The sequence below is a fragment of the Thalassophryne amazonica genome, chromosome 7, assembly GCF_902500255.1.
Source record: "Thalassophryne amazonica chromosome 7, fThaAma1.1, whole genome shotgun sequence".
NCBI classification, from domain to species: Eukaryota; Metazoa; Chordata; class Actinopteri; order Batrachoidiformes; family Batrachoididae; genus Thalassophryne; species Thalassophryne amazonica.
In genome coordinates, this window is record NC_047109.1 from 113,677,139 (window position 1) to 113,690,977 (window position 13,839).

Below are 13,839 nucleotides of genomic sequence, written 5' to 3' on the forward strand. Positions count from 1 at the left end.
AGTGCAGTTTTTTTCAGTTCCCAGTGGAGAAGGGAAGACAAGGCAGGTGGGAGACGTTGTGTCAGTAAGTGTTAGCCGACACAGCTAAGCAGAGTAGCTGCGTTCTCTCGCCCACAAAACCATCTCCACATGTTTGAGCTCCGGGTCATAAACAAACCACAACATATGTCCACTTTCCACCGCATAGTCACCTTTTCTTTGTATTTTCACTTTGTTTACATGTAATATGCCCCAAAACTCAGAGAAAGTGCTGTTTTTCTGTCATATTTTACACCTTTAGCGCTTGCCCTCAAACGAGACTGCGCTGCCCAATTAAATAACATTTTGCATGCAGGACATGTCCTCTGTGACGCACTCCTGTGTAGTTGGTCATTGTAATGCATTATTAACAGCTTTGCTAATAATGCTAACATATGCTAATTTAGCAATGTTAGCATCTGCAGCAAGCGATAATGATAAAAACATTTAGTCTGGTGGACAATGCCTTGATGTTGAGTGCAGCGGCTACAGGTCTAGCTAAGGTGATGTGAACATCCCAGAAACTCCATGAGGGGAGACCAGATGTTTGTCTAATTGGCTGAATTTCATGTTGGGTCATCCATTGCGCGGTCAAATAAGCCAAACAACAACAACAAAAACGTACAAAATTGACCTCAGCCAGTCAAGAGTAACTGGACAACTTCCATCTCTGCTTAATTCCATGAAGCCTGATGATCTCTCGCATTCTTTCCACTGAACAAGTAAAAACTGCTGCCGAGTGAGCACGGCTGCTCCTGGAAACATCTAACTTTTCTACAAAACTCAAGTGGAGACCCCAAAATCACCCTGTGCCTCATGTAGTCTTAAAACACGTCTATCGCAGCAGAGGGACGAGTTCAGCAGATTAGAATGTAGACTGTGTAAGACAGTCATGGGGTTTACACCCCAGACTCCCAACAAGCTAAGAAAACTCCTCACGGTACAGTAGCTCATCCCTGATAATGTAAGTGATTTCTCGGGGGTTGTGTAAAGTCTGGTCTAGCCTGAGAGACACATTTCCACCGGTTGATGAAGTCGGCGGGCCGAGTGTTTGAGCGCGGGAGGCACCCCACTCTTGGGGAAGATCAAGTGTGCTCCCACAGACTCCAAATCACCGGCCTCCAAACACTACTCTCTATGGCTGGTGTTAAATCACGGTTGGTGTAGTGAGGTCATCCGTCTGTCTTCCGTCTCTAATGGAGTGCTCAGCTCGCTAAAGTACAGCGGTAATGTGTGCAGACGGGGAGCAGGACGCCCCATGAGCTGCCTTCCGACCTTATTTATTTTAGCTTAGGGCTTATTCGAAAGGTTTCTGGTTTAAGGTTGGGCCGGGGAGCAGGAGATACCATTGGAGTGTGCAGTTACCACCACAGGACTCCAGAAGCTCACCACAGATGCACAGACATTAGGTGATGTGAACTGGCCGCGCACTGAGGTTTCTTAAAGGGCTGCCTCACTGTCCTCGGTCAATCAATGAGCATTCCAGTGAGTCCCTAATGCAGCCGTAATCACTGGATGGATACATTTGGCCACCACGCTGGAGAATGTTAGAGCTTGCTAACGTGACAGCAGATGGAGCGGCGGGCGAAAGAAACAAGGTTATGTGATTTCACCTTAGCGCTACTCCAGACTTTTTTTGTTGCTGAAAAGAGACTCTTCAACAAACCTATTGGAAAAAAATTAAAAATAAAGCTCCTCTTACCATTTATTTGATTAACGGCCAACTCAAGGGCTCCCTTCCTGCCTTAACGATCGAAAACAGAGAAAGAATTTCAAATGTGCGGTGTAGATTTAATGTCTGGAGGATGTAGTGTAGTTTAGTATCTGGAGTGGTCGAGTGCATCATGATGAACTTCAAAAAAAAAAAAAAATATGTGTATAAAAGAGACAAAGTTGGAGAAAAGCTTACGGAGATAACAGATTGCCTCCCCCCCCCACCTTATCTGTGTTGTCTATTTATGAGGTGAGGACTAATGAGACTCATCAAGACTGACAGATATGCTGACAGCTACACTTCAACTCAATTACAGTTCCACAGCAAAACTCCCCAGGTCCCCATGTGCCTATCACCTCTCTGCTCCCTGAGCTGTTGAGTGAAATGAGCATGCACTCGTGCACACACACACACACACACACACACACTACACTGATTCCCTGAACAAAAGGTGCATGGGATTGGGAGCCGTGTCAGCTGACGTTCCCCTCTACTCTCATTAGAACACTCAAGTTCTTTTTTTTTACATTGAAAAATCTCTTTGACATGTTCTATAAATATCTATTAAAAACAAGCAGTGCCCCCTGTTAACACGGAGATAACAGTTTAATGACCATGGAGATCGGCGGCAAACACAGGAGGCAGTAAACCGTGGGTGCACCGACCACACGGTCCCTCGGGTGTAGACCGGTGACCCCGCAGCCTCCCTTGATGACGACAGCCGCACGGTGGAGCCTCCGTGGGGAAAAGACGGGAAAACAAAGCCTGTGCCTCCTGCCTGCCAGCATCCCTCCCAGAATGATGGAGGGAAAAATAGCTCAGTTCAGGAAACCCCGACCCATTGTTTTGCTTCCTTCATTAGTCCTTGTATCAACAGTTTGGTTCTGTAAACGTGTGCCACTGTTTTTGTTCTGCGGCAACCTGACGGAATTCGGCCCTCTCATGTTTTGACAGATTGTTTCAAAATCCTATCAAAGCAATGAGCTGTTTTAAAGTCCAGCGGTTACTTGGACAACATGAGCTGGACCACACGTTACACAAAGGCAAATAAACGGGCTGAGTCTAAAATTAAACAGATCTGACGCGTCATACTGAGTGATGCACCAAGGCGTGGTTATGTATGGTGGACTAAAGATACACAAAAGTCGGTTAATGAAGTGCGATGTACTGTGTGATTGTATATCACGGGTAGGACGATAATAACAAAGTGGTTTCTTGAGGAAAAAAAAACATGGTGGAATTCTAATCTAATGGTCTGCAAACAGCTGAGGTGCACATTCATTCAGGTAACTCACCATCATCCAGGTACATCTGGTCCAGCTCCTGTGGCTCCTGTTTAACGGTGATGGCCAAGGAAGCGCAACTGGCATCTTCATGGAGCAAACTGGGCGAGCTCCCCCTGGTCTGTGCCGAGCTGGCTGCTGCTTGAGCCTGACTGGGGCTGTAGGCCTGAACAAATGGACTCTCTGCAGCACCGCTTGGAGTGGAAGGGTGAGACACCGGCGAGGACGAAGGGCTACTGTTGGGGTAGACTGGGTGGTAACTGTGGATCCCTTGGCTGTTGAGGTGGTCTGGGCTGCCAGGGGAATGGAGCATCCTTAGAGAACTGCTGTGGTCTGGTGACGCTGGGTGGGCAAGGTTTGGACGACCCGGTGTCTCATGGATTGCAGGCACCATGGGGCCCGGTGGTGCTGCGTGCGTGGGGCTGTTAGGAAGGCACTTGTTATATGTCACGGGGGACAAGTCGTGCAGAGTGGGGCTGGAGTTAGGAGACGATGAAGGCATGGCAGTGTGGCGAGGTGGGCAGGGAGGGTAGCCACTGACGAGGCAGGCATCAGGATCCCCTAGAGGCAGGATGGAGGTTAGCCTGGGCTGGCTGTAGTAGGGTTTAGGATGCATGGGCAGGCCAGCAGTCCCCAGAGAGTCATATTCATCAGTGGGTTCTGTTTTTATTATCGGCACTGGGGGGAAAAGTAGACAGAATTAAAGAGATATTACAAAAAAAAAAACATGCAGGGGATCCACGTGGCACGATGAGCAGTGACCAAGCAAAACTATCCCCTTCATCATCCAAATAAACAAATATCAGTGGATGTGGGCTCAGTGTCAGTTTGGCTGAGACCTCTAACAGAGCAGCCCTCACTACCTCCCTCCCTTCTTCACCACATCATGAAAAAGGCAGAAGAATAGAAGGGGAAAGAAAAATGAATGAGTCATCAGTGTGGAAAGCCACAGCTGGCTCTAATCACGAATAAGACCTATTTTCTTTGGAATACGCTCGCTCCGATATCCAATAAAAGACTACTTTAAAAGAGTGGGCTGCTGCTGGTCCTGCTGCTGGAGGAGCCTGGGATCCCTAGGTTCTCTCCACACTCTAAGAGTAATTGTTTCTCTCTGAGAAGATAGGAGGAGAGAGTGAGAAAGAGAAAGAAAAGAGGCGATTTGATTTTGATGAGGCTGCCAGAGCTTCTGGAGTGGCTGTGTAGCTGCGTCTGTGGTTTCAGGAGCTCCAGGACTCAGCTAATGCAGAAGAGTGCAATGACCCCACTTGATCACGTGGCCTCTCTCTTTTACCTTCCAGACCATCTGTGCCTTCTTTTTATTCCTCTGGATTGACAGGCAGGCCAAGATATGCTTTTTCCACCCGCTATCAGGCGCAATTAACAAGAAAGATTTTGTATTTTTGCACAAACAAGAACACCACTGGAATTTGGACCATGGCATTCGATTACATTGCCATTTATGTGGCTTGAAGACTTTGGTCAATAAATTAGGAGAAATTTGCTGAGGCACGCTTTTGCTTCTGATACTGAATTTGGAAATAAAAACAAACAGTTGAGTTGCCGACATAACTGTGCTACCACATTGGGATTTGGGCAAATAAGAGTTCTGGCAAATCTGATTTACAAAATTAAAGCTGGAAGGTTTATAATTGTGTACACCAAACTAATGATTTTTATGGCTGATTGATTGGGGTAGTGATATTAAAAAGAGTCTGCTGTAACCGATAAAAAGGAAAATAAGCTTCAAGTGGTAAGAGACAAATTCCAATAGTCAATCCATTGTTTGGTCAAGGGGATTGAACTTGTACAAGACTAATTTAGTATGCCCAGTTCAACTTTGGTGTAAATTTGATTAATTTTGTCAAAGTTATTGGTTGGAGGAAACAATACTCCATTCAGTCCAAGTAGGTGGTTCTTAAGCCCAGGTTACACATAGACGATTTTGTCGGCGGGTAGTACACAGACCGAAGTTCGTGGTAGTTCCGGCTGTTTTCGCGGTGGAAAGGGGCGGAGCATTTCGCCGGCATTTTGACCACCGTACTAGCCGCAAATACGCGGATAAAACACTGCTAAATCCGCTGAATAAAGCGGCATTTTGACGCCGTAGCATCCGGCACATGTCAGGCAACGGGGGTTAATACCCAGTTCTATCCTTTACAATGGCAGGTTAAGACGCGCGTGAGAATGGCAGTGTTCTGCTGCCGCCGATAACGCCCTGTGTACCGCTGGATTTATCCAGGCAAATCCTGCGTTACTCCAGGAACTTTTGCATATAGGCACTGCCCCCAGAGTATAATAGGCTGAAGCAGCTGTCACTGCAGGGGGAGGGAGCTCATCTCTCAGCCTTTTCTTTTCCTCTCCTTTTCCCCTCCTCAACGTGTTGCTCCGTCTCCACCACAGGCCTCTCCTCTGCTTCTGAACCAGACCTCTTGGTAAGTCCTTGTCTCTGGCAATTTTCTTTTAGGAGGCATACTGGAGCTTCTCTGCAAAAATATCTAGAGCTGGCCGCGAGTGAGAGGCCTGCCTGCATTTTATACTGACCGCCGCCTATCGGCCGTTTGGAACGCCGTTAACCGGGAGGTGGTGTTTAGAACAGTGTACTGTCCGCTAGCGCCGCCGTTTTGTCTGCCTCTGTCGCCGGTTAAAACGCCTTTGAGGACGCCGATGTGGGCTCTATCCCCATTTTACATGCCGTTGATGAGGGATACAATGCCGGCCGCCAATTACGGCGGTGTAAACTGCGGCACTACAGGAAGGGGCAGGATGAAACAGCGATTAAAAAGTATCAACCGCCGTTGTTCGCGCTGTCTCCGTCATCACACGAATTCCCGGGAGCGCTCCCGGAATTATTCGACATGTTGAATCATTTTTTCGACGATTCCCGGTAAAGCCGGAACTAAGCCATGCCCCCTAGTGCCGGTGTTAACAACGGCGTGGGATTCTTAAGACAGACAAAAACTCTTCCGGGACGCTTCCGGGAGCTCTTACCGTCTATGTGTAAACGGGGCTTTAGAGAGTCCTGCTGAAACTCAATCAAGCCTAAACATGTCCAACATTGCCTCAATTAGAGTCTTTGTGAAACTCAATCTTAAATTTGAACTTGTTCAAAGCAGCCTTATTTAGTATGCCCAGTTCAAATTTGGTGTAAATTGGATTAATTTGTACAAGTTGTCATCGGTGCAAGAATCAATACTCCATGCAGTAAAGTGGGTGATTCTTAGAGAGTCTTTATGAATCTCAATCAATCTTAAATTTGAACTTGTTCAAAACAGCCTTATTTAGTATGCCCGGTTCAAATTTGGTGTAAATTTGATTAATTTTGTACAAGTTGTCATGGGTGCAAGAATCAATACTCCATGCAGAAAACTGGGTGGTTCTTAGAGAGTCTTTGTGAATCTCAATCAAGCTTAAATTTGAAGTTGTTTGCTTCTTTCCATCCGCAGCTAGACTCATAGTCAACGCGAGAAACCCCCCCCCCCCCCCCCCTTACCCTGCCTCCCTCTCCACTAACCACAAAGTACAGGTTGGTCCTCCCTGCACTGGAAGGTACTGTATGTACATCTGTACTCCACCCTTATTTTGCACAGCCCCATTCCATACATTTCCTATTTGACTATTTTACTTCTTATAGAAGTGTTTTTCTTTCTTTTCTTATTGTTTATGCACCACATCAATTCATTGTAGTGCAAACTTACTTGACATTAAATTCAATTCTGATTCAAACAGCCTCATTTGGTATGTCCAGTTCAAATTCAGTGTAAATTGATTAATTTTGTACAAGTTATTATGGGTGCAAGAATCAATACTCCATTCAGTAAAGTTGGGTGATTCTTAGAGGGTTTTGATGAACTCAATCATGCTTAGAGTTAGAATTATTCTGCAAATGCCCTTCTACTGTATAGTTCACATAAATGTACCTATTTTAGGACCAACTACAAGGCTTCAAAAATCACACGCAAAGTAAAAGCCTACTTTAATTCAGATTTGACAAATATATAAAGAATACTGGCGAGTATCATGTAAGAAGATGCCAACATTTTGCAAAATAGGAGGTTCACTGTCCTCGGCTGCGTCTATCAGAATCAAAAGTGTCAAGCTGGATATGTGGTAGTTTTTGAGTTGCTGATGGAAATCTTGCAGATCGGCTCACTGGCTGACTCCATTACATCCATGCATGCTGTGCTAGCTGCAGGAAAATATAATACCTCGTTTTCCTCGTGTCTTAATGTTTTTATAATTGTATGTGGTGCATTCTGTGTCAAAATGATAGATGATATCTAAAGTTTAATTTGACATTCATGCTGTCTATGTTTATGTTGACCCATCACCAATAGAAATCTTGTTCTTCTGTACTTGGTTAATAAAGTGTAAGAGTGAGATGAATCCATATTTAAAGGTCAGTGGTGACTTATTACACACAAACACACACACATACATATAACCTATTACCTGCTCTTGCAGGCACAAAGCTAACAGGGTTTTGTTAAGACACCCAGATGCATTAGGAAAGTCTTCTGAGTCACAATGTTTGCAGTGTTTCTATTCTACACATTGTTAAAATGTGTTAATGGGTGTTGTGAGTGTTTTTGATGCCAGCCATTCAGAGATTTTTGGCGAAACGTGCTGCAAGTGACACTTCCTTGCAGGCTTACAGATGTCAACATGAAACGTCCTCACTTGTGTGTTTATATTTAATGAAACCACTGAGTGACAAAAGCAAGATGTGCAAATGGAACCGTGCACAGGAAGTGGCTGTGTGTGTTTTTCTCAGGGTTATTATTTGGTGGGAGTTTGATTGAGAGACATTTGTTGCACTTGCAGTCTCTGCGGTGCTGTGTTTCATGCAGGAGGGAGCACATTTACGTCAGCGGCGTCTGATTTCAGAGAACGGGGACGAGTCCTGCTGTCAGGGGACGCGTTGGAAGGCGTGTCCTGCGACGCACGGGCCTCCTCTGAGGGAGTAATGAGCAGATCACATGGTGGAGACGCTACCTCCACATCAGTAACTCTCTCGTGCATCTCTCCGTATGTTGAGGGGACAGAATGTGTGACATCACAAATAACATGCGATGTGCATTCAAAAAGTATCCAACCTTGTTTAATCTCACGGAAACAAATGAAGCGTGCGAGTCGTCGTTTGGTGGGGAGGTGGAGGGAACCTTCTTGTGCATGTGTGAATTGTTTTCCCACCTGCAGATGGCATCAGTCAGGAGCAGTCAGTCTTAGCATGAACACAGGACACATGAGGGCTTGTCGGATTCTCATTTGCTACAACTTGATGGAACGACTTGAGCAAAAGTAGCCAATCAAATTTTGTCAAAAGCTTGGTGATAACCCAAGTGGAAACTATTCACAAGATTCAGCCTGCTTTTGGTGATGACCTCATGGGCATAACGTAAGTAAAGGGAGGGAAGCACAATCCAGTAGTTCACCCACAAACTTCTTCTAAACGTTTCAACCTGTGGTCTACAGATACGATCGGTTTAACCACCTCTGATCTCGTCTTTACATCTTTGAAAAGCGGAAGGACACCACCATACGATGCTGTCCGAGGATTTGCTGGAACCGGGCAGCGTGTGGTTCGTCTGTCTGGTTTTTATCATTTTAACAGTGTTTACTGATAATAACATGACTTTCCAATTCTTTCACTCCACATGAAGCGTAATTAATGGAATCCTTTTCCAGGCACATTGATCTTGCGAAAACATTCGCCGAGGAGGCAATCGATAGTCACCTCGCTTCCCGCTAGCTTGGTTTGCACAACACCATCAAGCCAATCCCACCTGAAATGATTCTTCACTGTAGAGTCGATTTCTCAAACTTGCGAGTTGTCCAAAATCCTGTTAGCCATTTTGCTATATTGCTAATTGGCACAAAAAAAAAAAAAGGGAGACGATCTATGGCTGGTCGTTAACAGCCCGTGGAGCTTGCAACAAAAGAGTTAATACATAGTACAAAAATAGAGTCTGGTAACGATCTGAAAGTAACGCAGACATCAGTTTATAACGCACAACTGTGTAAAAAAAAAATAAAAATAATAATTTTATATATATATATATATATATATATATATATATATATATACCCTCATTTTTCTCAACGGATTTGCAGTGATCTAAAAGCGGGAATCCACCAAGAAGTGGAAATTTTTAATCCGTGCCCTCTTCAGCAGAATTCTGCATGGAACGCCGTGGGCACTCTGACGCACGAATACGGTAATTAATGAGAATATTGAGGTTGTTGTGAATTTTCATCATTTGATGTTACAATGATGGAAAAAAGTCCAGAACTCAACATAACCATTACAAAATGTTTTGTTTCACTAGTCCAACAGTCCAAACTATCAAATTATTTAATTTACAAGAACAATAAACAAAGACAAGCAGGAAATGTTTGCACTGCCAGTGGAACCTGTGAGTGTTTGTTTTCACTTGATAAATGACTCAAAGATTCAAATATACTCACTGGCCACTTTATTAGGTACACCTTGCCAGTACCAGGTTGGACTCCCTTTTGTCTTCAGATCTGCATTAATTCTTTATGTCACAGATTCAACAAGGTGTTGGAAACATTCCTCAGAGATATTGGTCCATATCGAAATGTTGGTGTCATGCAGTCGCCCATTCAACCAGTCTGTCCATTCTCCTCTGACCTCTGACACCAACGAGGCATTTTCATCCACACATCTGCTGTTCACTGGATATCTTCTCTTTTTTGGACCGTTCTCTGTAAAAACTACAGATGGTTGTACATGAAAATACTCAGACCAGCCCGTCTGGTACCAACAACCAAGCCACATTCAAAGTCACTTAAATCCCCCTTCTTCCCCATTCTGATGCTTGGTTTGAACTTCAGCAAATTGTCTTCATTGCGTCTAGAAGCCTAAATGCATTGAGTTGCTGCCATGTGATTGGCTGATTAGCTATGTTTGGCCAGTGAGTGTATATTATCAAAGTACAGCAGCTGTTAATTAATTTTTTGGTCATTGACGAATAGATCCATCTATATATAGAGAATTGGGAATGTTCAAGATTTCTGCTTTAAGCAGCTGAAACCTGGTTTTCTCTAAATTAAGACTCTGCATGATTTTCCTGTATTCCTACTGACTGTGAGCAAGACTGTTGAAACAGAAAATCAAATTCGATTTGGACTTTCTTCAAAGTTGAAACACTTTTTTCCGAGATTCCCTCTGCTACAGATATAAACAGAGTTCTCCCTCCAGTTTGATCCATCTGTGTGTCTTCTTTATTTTCAATGTGAGATGAGAAAAGAGACTCACCAAATGAGTCCCGACTTCAGCTGGCTTCTATTTCCTCTCAACCTGTGGGTTATGGCCCACAGACAGCTGATGCTCCGCACATGGTCTTCTCTCCGTCTCTGGCAGTTGCCTGCTGTCTGCTCGTATTAAACTGATCGGCCCTGATCTGGGTATCTACTCAGCTCTCGTATCGTTTAAAGGCTACAGCGAAAGAGACATAGATGTCTGTTTTTATGCCTCCGGACCAGTGGATTTGATTAAGAAGGGTGAGGAAACAGGGTTGTGGAGATTTGTCTTTTGAAGAAGACCCTTTCAACTTGATTTGTGGATCTCTTGGGTTCTGATTCTCATTCTCAATGCTCCTGCTCTTGAATTCCACGGCACAAAATTCAAGAGCCGGTGTGCTGTGCAAATCTTGTTCCAAAGGCAGGAATTGACACTGACATGTAACAGGTGGTCCTTCATTAGCTCGCAGCTACCTGGTGCACCGTGTCCTGATGTGCGTGCAATCTGGTCACCAGCATACTGTGGTTTTATTTTTTATAGAAGATGAGTCTAAACTGAAGCTTTTTTTGGAAAAACATGACCGTGCAAATATTCCTAAAACAGAACAATGTGTGCCTCGTTAATGTTCTCTTGGATGTGTCATAGAATAAGTCTCTGAGTCTGTCTGTCCAGCTCCGACCACAAACCAGCAGAGCAGGGGAGTCCGCACCCGTGGGTGTTAAGAATAGAACTTGATATAAGAGAGGAATCTCCACACGGCCTGTAAAAATAAAAATAAAGAGGTTCCGAGAAGCTCCTTGCTCGAGCTTTGGCTGTTGCCAGCACTTTCTGGCATGTGTTGCTTCATGTGGTTGAGAAAAAAAACTGTTTCTGATTTGAAGGGTAACACGTCAGGTCTCCACTCACGCAAGAATGACGGGAAAAATGAGCACGGAAAAGCAAGATACATTCCGGGAGCCGGACAAGGACACCGGGAAGGCATCTTAAGATCGCAGGCTTCTTGAAGTTGACCAGTCAAACCACAAATGCTGCTGATGGTAAAGATTAACCTCATATCCAACAATACATGAATAATTTTCTGGCTAATATGTTGTTTACTTTCATGTCTTTGCACATTTCACAATATTCAGCTCTTTAAAATTAGATTTTATGCTGTTTCTTGAAGTGTAAAGATTTGTTTTGACAAAGCCAGACTTGGGTTGTAAGTAAACACATGCAATGGGGGGTAACAAAACCAGGATACAAAAACCATAACAAAAAAGTTACTGCCAGCAAATATGACGACACATTTGGTAAAAATTTCAACTGTTCCGCCAATCTGCTGCCGTGAGAATCATAGTGAAAGTTGCTGCTGCCGGAGATGAATTGTGTGCAGACTGTGAGCACCCCCACACTGGAGCTCTGCAGATGGGAGAGCACCAACGCCTCTTTGTTCTGAAGCCACTTCAGCTGTTTCATATCTGCAAAAACATCTCAGTTCATCTCTACTGAGTGGTGTTTGCGTTAAAAACATAAATCTATACTTCTGACAGAGAATGGAAAAAGCTTCAAACCATTATTCAATTACTGTTCATGCTGGAATGCTTTACAATGAATATGTAGTTTATTGTTGCCAATTCTCATCATCACCATCGCCAACATGAAAAATTACTGATCAGATAGAGCAGTATCGGTTTTATCAGAAAACAATGCACTGAAGCATTGATTATATATTTTATGCAAGGGCAATGTACGTGACCCTTGGGGGCAATGTATGTGTGGGAAATGTATGTGTGGGAAATTAATATTATTTATTTAAGAATAAGCAGTAGGTTTTATGATCAAAACACATACTCAGTTCTATAGAGTTCTGTCATAATTCTGTATAATAAAACACCAAAAATATGAGTAAGCATAATCAGAAATTAATGAACATTTAGCATGCAGGTCTTTATGTATATAAGATTACTGGTGCAAAAAATTTTAACCTCTGACTTTAGTGGTTCTTGAGTTATAGGACTCGGAAGGTTTTGCTGTACGAATGGATGGAAGGACAGCAATTTCTTTTGACAAGCAAAACTTACAGTTGTGACAAAAACATAAAAATACCTAAATGGGTAAATGCCAACCTGAGGTCATAATCTACTGTTCAAGTAGTCACCCACAGCTGATACACACACCTTTAGATCACCAGACTGGGGATGCACAGAAACTAGATGTAGACTAAGGCAATGTCTGTCCTCATGAGGTCAATGTAAAAAAAAAAAATGCTGTGACACGTGGGCGTGTCAGATCTTCTGTGGAACAATGTGGACGGGTGCCTTAAAACAGTGGTAATGGGTGTTTTGAAACACTAAGAAATATGTCAATGCTGGATACAGAAAACAAGAAGGCTTGAATAGACAGAGTGCAGACAGCAGGAGTGTTAAATAAATGTTCATATACAGTAAGTACACCTATTTTGTGTCTCATTTGTTTGCATTACTATACTCATATATTGGCCACTGGCTGCCCAGTTTTCTAAAAATCAACATTGGTTATTAAAAAAACCCATATCGGACAACCACTAATGGTAGCTAACTAAAATTAAATAAATCAATAAATAAAATAGTCAGTACAAGAAAGTTCCATTATATATTTACCTTTAATGCAGAAAAGCAGAACACCATAAGTTCAATTCAAAGCTTAATTTTCCATCCTGAAAGTGGCCTCCATTGTTTTGTTGTCTTAAAAAAATTGATTGTCTTTTTTAATTTTTCCAACAACAGACATCATCGTTCACATACAGGTGTCAACCGCGAGTGCACTAACGACAAAGAATAACAAGATGGTCACATGGCCTGAATGGAAAATAAAGGTGGTTTTTCACCAGCATCTGTGTCCCAGAGAGTGTTTGCTTCATCCTTCCGCTGTTTCAAACAAGCTGGGGCTATTTTAAGGGTTGTTTTGCCTTTTTATAGATGAGCAGACACCAGAGTGTGAAAGAAATGTTCTTTCTAAACAACGGCAGCGACCACAATGTGCTTGAAGTGGGACGGTGCGCCGGAAGAGCTGTTTTCATAGAAGCAAGCAAAAAAAAAAAGAAAAAAAAGTGATGACAGCGGCGAACGTGCATGTCTGTGTGTGTGCGTGCATGTGTGTCCTCCCCCACCACAGTCCGGCCCTCGGTACCTCGCCACAGTGCTGTCTGTATCATTCAGTGTATCATCACACACATAGCACGAGGGTTTCCTCACTTCTTGTTGCTGTATTGAAACCAGGAATGTGTTCAAGTCCTCACTGACTCTCGTTACATTTTTTATGGCTGTTACAGCACCCTTTTTTTAAAATGTTTTATTTTTTAATGAAGGAGCCTTGAATAGTCACAGTTCACCAAAACAGATTCAAAGGAAACAAACAAAGACCCCAAAACACTGAACAGTTTGTGAAACTACAAATACACAAATTTAAAAGCAAAAGCAAGAAAAAAAAAAGAAAAATTAAAAATCAGCTAGGTTGCCAGAAGGCACATGGGAAATTCAAGCCTCGACTTGTGTGGAAATCTTTCACTGTTTCACTCCAGTGTGAAGCTGGTGATGCAC

The 13,839-nt window shown here is 43.4% G+C and overlaps 1 pseudogene; it reads right to left on the minus strand.

Moving 5' to 3' along the window:
• Window positions 1–3,010: 3,010 nt before the first annotated feature.
• LOC117513520 overlaps window positions 3,011–13,839 on the minus strand; it is a 92,279-nt pseudogene continuing 81,450 nt past the window's right edge.